Genomic DNA, 9,263 nt, shown 5'->3' with positions numbered 1-9,263 from the left:
CTCTGCTCCCCCAACACACACATACTCCCTCCATCCCATATTCCATCACCACCTCTCTTTCACTGTCCTTCGCTTTCCTTTTTTTTTTACCACCCCTCCATCGCTAAGAGAAGCTTCCAGAACAGAGTGGACAGGCTCTGGGAGAGGAAAGCTCCCAGGACATGTGAACACCATTCATAACCCTGCAACATGAATAATACACACACAGTACATTCATATTTTCTCATATGCATACACACCCACACACACACACACACACACACACACACACTCTCTCTCTCTCTCTGTCTCTCTCTCTCCTTCACCATCTGGCTCACAAAAACAAAAAGACATCCTGCTGAAAAAATGAACATGCAGAAAGGTTTTTGTTATGTATGCATACCTGAACAACATTCACAGTGCAGCCACACACACACATACTAAAACACAGCGCACTGAAGGCATCGATAATAAAAGAGGTTCTTCTGCGGTGTGATACCTCAGCTGTGAAGACTGAAGAGAGAATATATGGAGTGCATGTTCATGTAACTGAAGCAATGTACATACATACTATATACACACATACAGAGTGCGCATGGTGGGTAAAAATGTCATCATTTGAAATTGAGATTTTCTTTGACAAACAGCAACCGAATCCTTGAACAAATAATTGAAACATCAACCACAATGGATTTGTGTGACCAGGCAAAGAAAGAGAGTCTGTGTTTCAGTTTGTTTGTGTGTGTGTGTGTGTGTGTGTGTGTGTGTGTGTGTGTGTGTGTGTGTGTGTGTGTGTGTGTGTGTGTGTGTGTGTGTGTGTGCGCATGTATTGTATGTCTGCATGTGTCTGTTAGTGCATATATGTGTAAACTACGACGTGTATGTCTGTCACATCCTGTGTGTGTGTGTGTGTGTGTGTGTGTGTGTGTGTGTGGAGCTGGTTAGAGCTGTCCTTTTGGCCTCCAGCATCACCCAGTGCCACCATCTGTGCTGCCAACCAGATGTCTGCATGAATGTGTATGCATGAGTGTGAAAGTGTGTGGGATGAGACCTTTATTTGGGTGATCTCATTAAAGATCAACATTAGTTACGCTTGTTATTGTTTTGTAGAAATTATATTTCTGCACTTCTTACATCTGAGTCTCTGTAAAGACTCTGACTCATCTAGGTCACGGGATAAACCTTAGAGTCTTAGAACCCATCAGTTTTTTGGATTACTGCTTCTGAATACATTTCAATGTAATGTCAAGTAGTTGTAGGTTCGATAATTTTGATAATTGGCCCATGATGAAGATAAGACCTGGACGAGACAAAGCTGGTGTTATTAAATAACTGTGACAAGATCTACATACAATATCATGGACAAAAAAGAGGAGACGATGTAATCCTTGGTTGAATGGCTGTGCTGCACTTTTCTTTTCCTGCACACTTGAATCATCTTCCCGCCGACTTTAGGCATCAGCAGCGCACCACTAACAGTGCCTGCCTAGACCTAGCTACTGTACGTACTATAACACTACAACTGTGGGAGCACAGACAGCATACAGTGACAAGAACCACTTGAAACATAATGCCGCTGAGAGAAAAAGTGTGTGTGCGCTCAGTTATTGTTGGGAGAGAAACCCTGCGGCTACAAAACACTGGGAAGATTACCCCAAACCTGAGCAGACACTTCACGGTACACAACGTTCTGCTACTTTTAAAGCTATGTTAAACCAACAGATAGGTTGTCAGTGGTAAGTCAACATTTTAACATGTATTAACATACTAGCAACAACAGGACATCGCTACATCGCTTGCCTCAACCTTTTGCTTAAGGCAGTTTGGTTTATTTTGGAATGTGAAACATACTATTCACGCTAAAGCACATCCAACTTAACTGCTATTTCCGGTCAGGTCTTATTGAATTTGATTGGGTCAGTGGCAGCTCATGTAGTCTATGTGTGACTTCTACTGATAAATAAAATGCACACCATATTATGTAGAAAACTGGTTTTGGGTCTGAATAAAGTCTGCGGGGCAGTAGCCAGCTGTTTAATGCAAAGAGGTTCTAAATCAAATGTATTTACACGGTGGTGTACAAACTTTTAGAAACACATCTTGTTACTTCCCTTACACAGTCTAGCACAACACTGACCTAAAAAAGAGTCCCAAAATGATATCAATGCCGTTTTGGCACAGTCCTGACAAACCTAATCATCATAAGAATCATCTCCAGATTCATCGTTTTATTTATTTTAATGTCTGGTCATATTGTTTAAAGTAATAACATCAGAGCAGACCCCCCCCCCCCAAAAAAAAAAAAAAAGCTGCATATTTGCATATTTAATCATGCAACCTGTCATTTTGTGGTTTATTTTCATTTTCAATTTAATTTTAATGTTCTCGCCTAAATCAGTTGGATGAAATGCTATTTGAAAGGAGTTTGCAGAAGTTGAACTAAAATGCTCATTCTGCTCTTCTGTCCTTTTTCTTAATAGAATTTATGTTTTTCTTTGTCTTTCTTTTCAGTCTACAGTCTGGTACCTCATATAACCAAAAACTGGAGACCCCATAGATCGTCTTTGGGTCAATTACACAATCCCTCTCATCACAGCATCAGGCCGAGATTCAACTCATGTTTTGACATGTAAAACCAGCCTCTATTAACAAGATTGTTTTCAGCAAATATACTGTAGTCTGGTCACGATTCATCTAAATAACTGCCAGGAATCTGCGTTTGTCTTTCGGATGTTTTGTGATATATGTGAAATATGATTCACTCTTCAACATATTCGAAATGAAGCATCTTTTGGTTGCCAACAGGTTATTGATGCTCCCAAATGTTTGCTCATAACATGCAAGAGAGTTTGGCAGCAAGGACGGACAAGAAACTGGAAGTGAATCATGTCTGAGTATTGCTTTGCCACAACTGTTTTGCATCTTCTACTAAACCAGTCCAGTCTTAACTGCAAGTGCAGAAGGTGTCCCTGGAATACCTTTATTTAGACTATACCACAGGTTTCCATGCTTCAAGATGACACCAAATGCAAGATTCGGTTTTGACCATTGTGTTGATCAGGCTCAAATTCCACTCTGCTCTAAAATGACAACTGGTAAAACAAATATATAATATTGGCCATATTATCCTACATCATGTCATGTCATGTTACAGCTTTTAAATTCCATATACAGTGTAGAACTAATAATCATGAGTAATAACCACTAGTTTTGCACATGAACTTTGAAGTAAATAGTTTTATCATTAGCACAGTCCGGGCAGGAACATTCAAGTCATGCGTTGCTGATCATTTGACTGTGACAAAGTCGGAGATAAAGACAGGAAGTAGACCATATCTCAGCAATGCTCTCTCTAGTCATTCAAACACGCTCAGTGATTAGACAAGTCTCCGTTTGGTAACACACTGTCAACATAGTCCACTGTTGATTCTGTACAATACGGAAGAAACTGTCAAGATTAGTCTTATCATATAACAAAATAAACTGCCATGGTGATGCCCACTCCATCTCTGTCTCATGTCTCTTGCAGTAAAACCTCTCAACAGTCATCCATTTAGGAGCTGAATTCTGGGTGCATTTCAGTGCCAAATATGTCACATCCAGTCAACATGATTGTACTTTTCATTTCAAAGGCTCGTCCAAATGTGACAGAGAAAAACATCATATCTCACCATCTATCTGTAGCTTGCTTGCCGACTGGTTATCTGTGGCTGAAATTCTGCTTCACTGCTGATACCACCATGCCTCCTCTGATCCTGCCTGGTCTGCCACTGTGTTCTCCACTGGCTACCCACGAGAGAGCGCTTCAACTCCACCTGTCTTGTCTTACTAAGATCCTTTGTTTGTATACAAGATGTGCCTGAATGCATTACAGTGAACATTAAGTCAGCAATTTCTGGTCAACATATTTTCAACAAGCCAGTGTTACACTTTCTGCATCTGCAAGTATATGCAAGGGTCCGCTGGGGTCTGCGTGATGTAAATGTTGTCATTGGTAGTTGTATACGAGGCTGTGGTGCAGATGTCTACATACCCACCAATTTGTTATGTCCGTACAGCCACTACGCTACAAGGGTACCAACTGTGCATAAGCTGGAAATCAAACATGGCCACTGAGTTTAAAGAGAGGCTGTGTGAGGAGGTCCGAAGCTACCCTCACCTCTACAATTCATCTTTAAAAGAATACAAAGACAACGAAATCTGTTGCGATTCTTCTTGCATGAATAACACCATTTTGATTTGATAGTGCATAGACAACAATCTACTGTGGATAAATTGAAGTGTAGTGTAAATGAAAACAATTACGCGACTGCAGCTGTCCGTGTATGCGTCCGCCTTGTATGCGTCCACAATACAATACGTCCACAAGCGAGGCGTGAAACATGCAAAATTAGATTTTTTTTTTTTTTTTGACCACTTGGAGGAAACAAGCCGTGAACACACTTTTGACTTTTGACTTATAAGCAAATAGTTGCTTATCCACCTGTTGGTCTCTACTGACACCTGAGAGAAATAGCTGTCCCTTAACTTAGCTCAACTATAGTCCCCACCTAGTTGTTAAGGCCAGGAACACAGGGTGCAGGGTGTTTTCATTTCTGCACACATTTTAATAGGTTAGAGCGGACACATTGGCTGCATGAGACGAGCATGTCACGCCTTATAGCAGTGTCACATGATCTAGAGATTTGCCATCTCGAAAATGATCTGGTGACAGTTTGACATCTTACACATTACATAAAACTGAAACCTTTGACTATAGTTTTCTATGTCTAGGCTGAATCTGAAGATGATACAGATATGAGAAAAGGCAGGAAGCACGTTCCCTGCGTAACTGTGTCTGTCTGCTGTTTGGTGCTGGGCAGGTAGTGCACAGTGGGCTTTTAGATCTTTTTCACACACAAAAAAAAAATGTTTTAGTTGCCTAACGTTAACCACATACCAACATCAATGAAACATGGTCCTGACTTTGACGTCAGGTTTAATGCCAAAAGTAAGTAATATAGAACGTAACACTTTGTGAATTATGTTTCAGTAGAAAAATGTTCTTAACGTAAGCAGTGGGTTTAAATATCTCGGTAATTTATAAATGACGTGAGTGATGTCATGGGGATGTTACTGATGTTTTTGCCCAGATTTTATGATGTAGGGCATGTTCATAGGCATAAATGTTCCCACATGTCAGGCAGTGATGAGAAACCTCATGTACAGCTGCATGCACTCTACATATTGGATAAGGTACAGAGGAGTGGAACTGACACAGTGGTTAATCCTACTAAATACTTAAGAGATGTGGCAACTCTGGTCCAGGAGTCTATTTTATGTGATGTGAATTTTATGTTTTACTTGGAAAGAGACAGGAAAAAAAAGGAGCAGACAGATAATGAGGGAAAAAGAGATTACTAAAAATTACTGACACGTGCATATCTGGCAGCAGACAGACACGTACACAGGGACAGGAAGGCAGTAGGCACATATATCTTTTTGCTCATTCCAAAGTTTGCTGCGTCATTACCCTCACCCTGCTTTCCTTTCCTTCATCTGTCTTCCATATTTTTCTCCTCTCTCCTCCCTCACTTTACAAACCCGAACTTCCTTTATGAAAAGTTCTACTTTAAACAGCAGAGTTACACAAAGAGAAGAGAAGTCGAGAGAGTGATTAAGATAGAAATAAAGAGACAGCGGGAGAGAGGGAGAGCTAAATTAGGAACAAAAGACAAGACACTGGGGGGAAGTATCTGGGCGTGTGTGTGCTCATGCGTGGATTCCATGTTCATGCTTGCATGTTTTGTGCGTCTTTACAAAACCCTTATAAAACCACAGGCTACTTAATTGCTTCTCCCTCTTACTTGCTCACTGTCTTGTTTTAGGGTCTTTTAGGATAATATGAACTTGTAGAACTTGTATAGAATAACCTATATCAGATTAGTTTTAGAAAAGAAAAATGAAGAAAATTATAAATAGAGTATTTGTTATCAGGCAATACCAAAGTACATGTATATGAAAGAATGAAGCATAAAACCCAGAGTATGTAAGGTTTGTGACTAAACTGTCAATATAATCTATGTCCTTGCAAATTTGCTCAATAAAGAAAGATACTGTAACATTAAACAGAAAAAAACATCTATAACTCCACTTTTTGTTGATTTCATTGTAGCACAAGCTTGTTTTCAATGCTAGTATACTCCCTTTACTCCAGTAGGAGAAGTGCTTTACTGTCGATCAATAGGACATCCTCTCCATTCCTCTTGAGTCCCATCCAGTTCAGGGATATTCATCGTCTTAATCAGACATAGATCCATTAGAGATAATTAACGTCACAGTTAAATTGTCTGCTGGCAAAGATTATTGTCACTGTTGTGCGATCATTTTCTGCTGCCTCTCTCTCTGTGCACTACTTTTTCTCATATATCAGTGTGTCTCTCTTTATTTGACCTAATAGATACTATATCAATCCCAGAGCCCTGCCCCTCCCTCCCACCCACACATGCACACACTTACAGTAGAAAGCTAGAAAGCTTGTAGGGAATCAGTGCCATGTCATGATCATCATCATGACAGAAAAAACACAAAACAGTGAAATGTATGTGATTATTTGCATCTCTTAACATATATACACAGATGCACATGCTTTGTTTTTTTTGTCAGCATAAATCTGGGTCAACTGTAGTAGCTGTAATAAACTGCACAGGGCGATGGCTCTCCCTTGCGTTGATGTTTGGGACTGCAGGATGTTCTGTAATGCATTGGTTCTTACAGTGTACAGTCTGTATCTCATTTCCCTTCCATCCCTGTTGAAATTAGTTGTGTTGGAGAGAAAATGATCCAAAAGCTTATTGCAGAAAAAAAATCATGTGTTGTAAATTTTTACAGAGAAAGAAACATGTAGATGTTGGTCACTGCATCCTAAGGCAGCCGCTGGATGGTGAAAGCGTGCACTGCCATGTGCCCATGAACAGGGCCTGATCCCCTAATTGACTGAGGCTGCTCAGGTGTGAGTGCATGTATGTATGCAGCTCGCTTTTTCATCTGAATTGTGTTCCCCAGACTATAGCTGCTGTTTGAATGCGTTTCACCTCCCTTTGGTACATAAGAGCAAGAAATATCCCGTGTTTCAAACGATGTCTCCCCTGAGGCTTTAGTTAACACGGTATAGAAGATCCTGAACAGCTGTGACCAGCTAGACTAAAGCACACTGTGATCACTGTGTAAGCATTTGGTTGATAATATCTAGAGTGACTGTCAAAAATCTGCAAATGGTTCAATGAATGAAAATAGCACAAGCTCACTGATTGAAAGCCGGTGTCCCTTGGGATATATAAAGTATTTATCTAACTCCATGAAAACAGCAACAAGATCCATTTTTAACTCCTGGCTGCTGTGGAGTTCCTCAGTTTTCAAGTCCCCACACTGTTACTTAGATAAATATGATTTAATACGGCTCTACTTCCCATTGTTTAGCTCCAATAGAAGATACATTTCACACATGACTTTGCACAATCTTTAATGGAGCCACTCATGAGAACCTAATTTGATAAGATAATCATAATTGACTTATGGTTTGATTGCAACATGCGTGATTCAGTTAGCTCATTAGGCCATAGACTTCATTAGAGTGACAGATGTAGTGACTAATTATTTAATTCATAGAGTAAATTGTGCAAACTGATGAAAACATTGTCTAACCACCTACAGTATATGACGGGTCTCATGCTCTGTTCCCTTTAACATCAGCCACTGGTGATACATTTTGATACATGACTGCCTCCTCCTGGTCTAGAAGCAGAAGCAAAAATTTAACATTGTACTGTACCTGAAGAGGCTGAATGACATTTCATTTTAAACAACTTTTAGGGTGAAGTAATCTTTGACATGGCTCTCTGTATAATCACTTATTATTATTATTATTCATGGGAAACATTTTGTGCTACAGTAGATTTCTGTCATCTGTCACAGTTCATTTGCTCCAGTGGCTTCTTGCCTTCACGACTCTTTAGCTTTAAAATAAGACTCAAATGTTTTTGCTTTGCCAGGTCAGCTCTCAAGTGCAGGTTGAAGGTTCATGCTTATGGACTCAGACAGCATGCATACTGTACTGTATAAAACCATATGCATGCATATACACTACAACACATACACATACTATACACTAACAAACACACATGTTCACACACATGTACCCAAAGCTTTTCTTCATTCATTCATTTATGCCACATCATTGCATTCGACCTTATTAAAGGCACAGTAATTTCTGCTGCTATTGGTCTGTGAATCAAAACAATAAGAAAAGATTGTGTTTGGTGATGTCATGACTGAGTGTGGGATCCTGGGAGTTGTTCTCTTCACCACCACCACCACCTACCTTTCAGGAGGTTTCTACCAGCAGCCCAATTATCCACCAAGGTGTCCTCCTCTCCATGACCAATGGACCAGGGCATTAAAGCCGGTCTCACATATTAACACAGATAGAATGTTTTACTTCTTTTGTTCATTCAGTCTTCATATAAATCCAAACCTAGACAGTGAAGAATCCACATTTTTATCATTTGTAATAATAATTTTCACATTTAAACATAAAGTTTTACATTATGATGTCAAATAACATCACTGCTGGGTGTTTTGTCTCCTTCAATGGACAGAGGTCAAATTAAGAAAATGTGTCTCATTATCATCATTTTCTTTCTTCTTGATTTAGTTTACTCTTTAATTTGCCGGAGTACTGCTTCTGTCTGCCCATTCATCCATCTGCTCATACATTAGTTTGATACTTTTTATAACCATGTATGTTTCACATGGCCATGAGTCTACAGCATTCTCTGCCAAAGCCATCTACTGATCTTTGTCTACTACTTTTTGCTGACTGTATGCCATTTTTGATGATTTCCACAGACACATATGAAACAAAAATGCAGAGTAGAGAAAGCACGTAGGGAAGTCAAAAGAAGGGAAGAAAGATTCTATTCAGATTTCAGTCGAAACCAAAACCTTTAGTCTAGTCTGATTCTGTCATGAACATTTTTTAAGTCAAATTATAGTTTGAAAAACATTCAGAAACTGCTGATGCGTGCTGCCTTCCTCCTCACTGAGCTGTAATTCCTTTAGAGCTCCAGTATAACCCATCAGCACTGTCTGAAGCATTGAATTTCAGAAGGCAGGACTGCTGGACATTCCCACCCCCAAAACAAATTCTGTTTGAGATAGCAAGATGTCGTTGAATATTTTACATGCCTGTAAGGTATCTTCTCCAAAACAGTGTGTCACACAGGCACAATATATGCATTTTGCCT

This window comes from Seriola aureovittata, chromosome 4 (genome assembly GCF_021018895.1).
Source record: "Seriola aureovittata isolate HTS-2021-v1 ecotype China chromosome 4, ASM2101889v1, whole genome shotgun sequence".
Lineage (NCBI taxonomy): Eukaryota > Metazoa > Chordata > Actinopteri > Carangiformes > Carangidae > Seriola > Seriola aureovittata.
The sequence above is the reverse complement of the archived record's forward strand: the minus strand, read 5'-3'. Positions refer to the sequence as shown.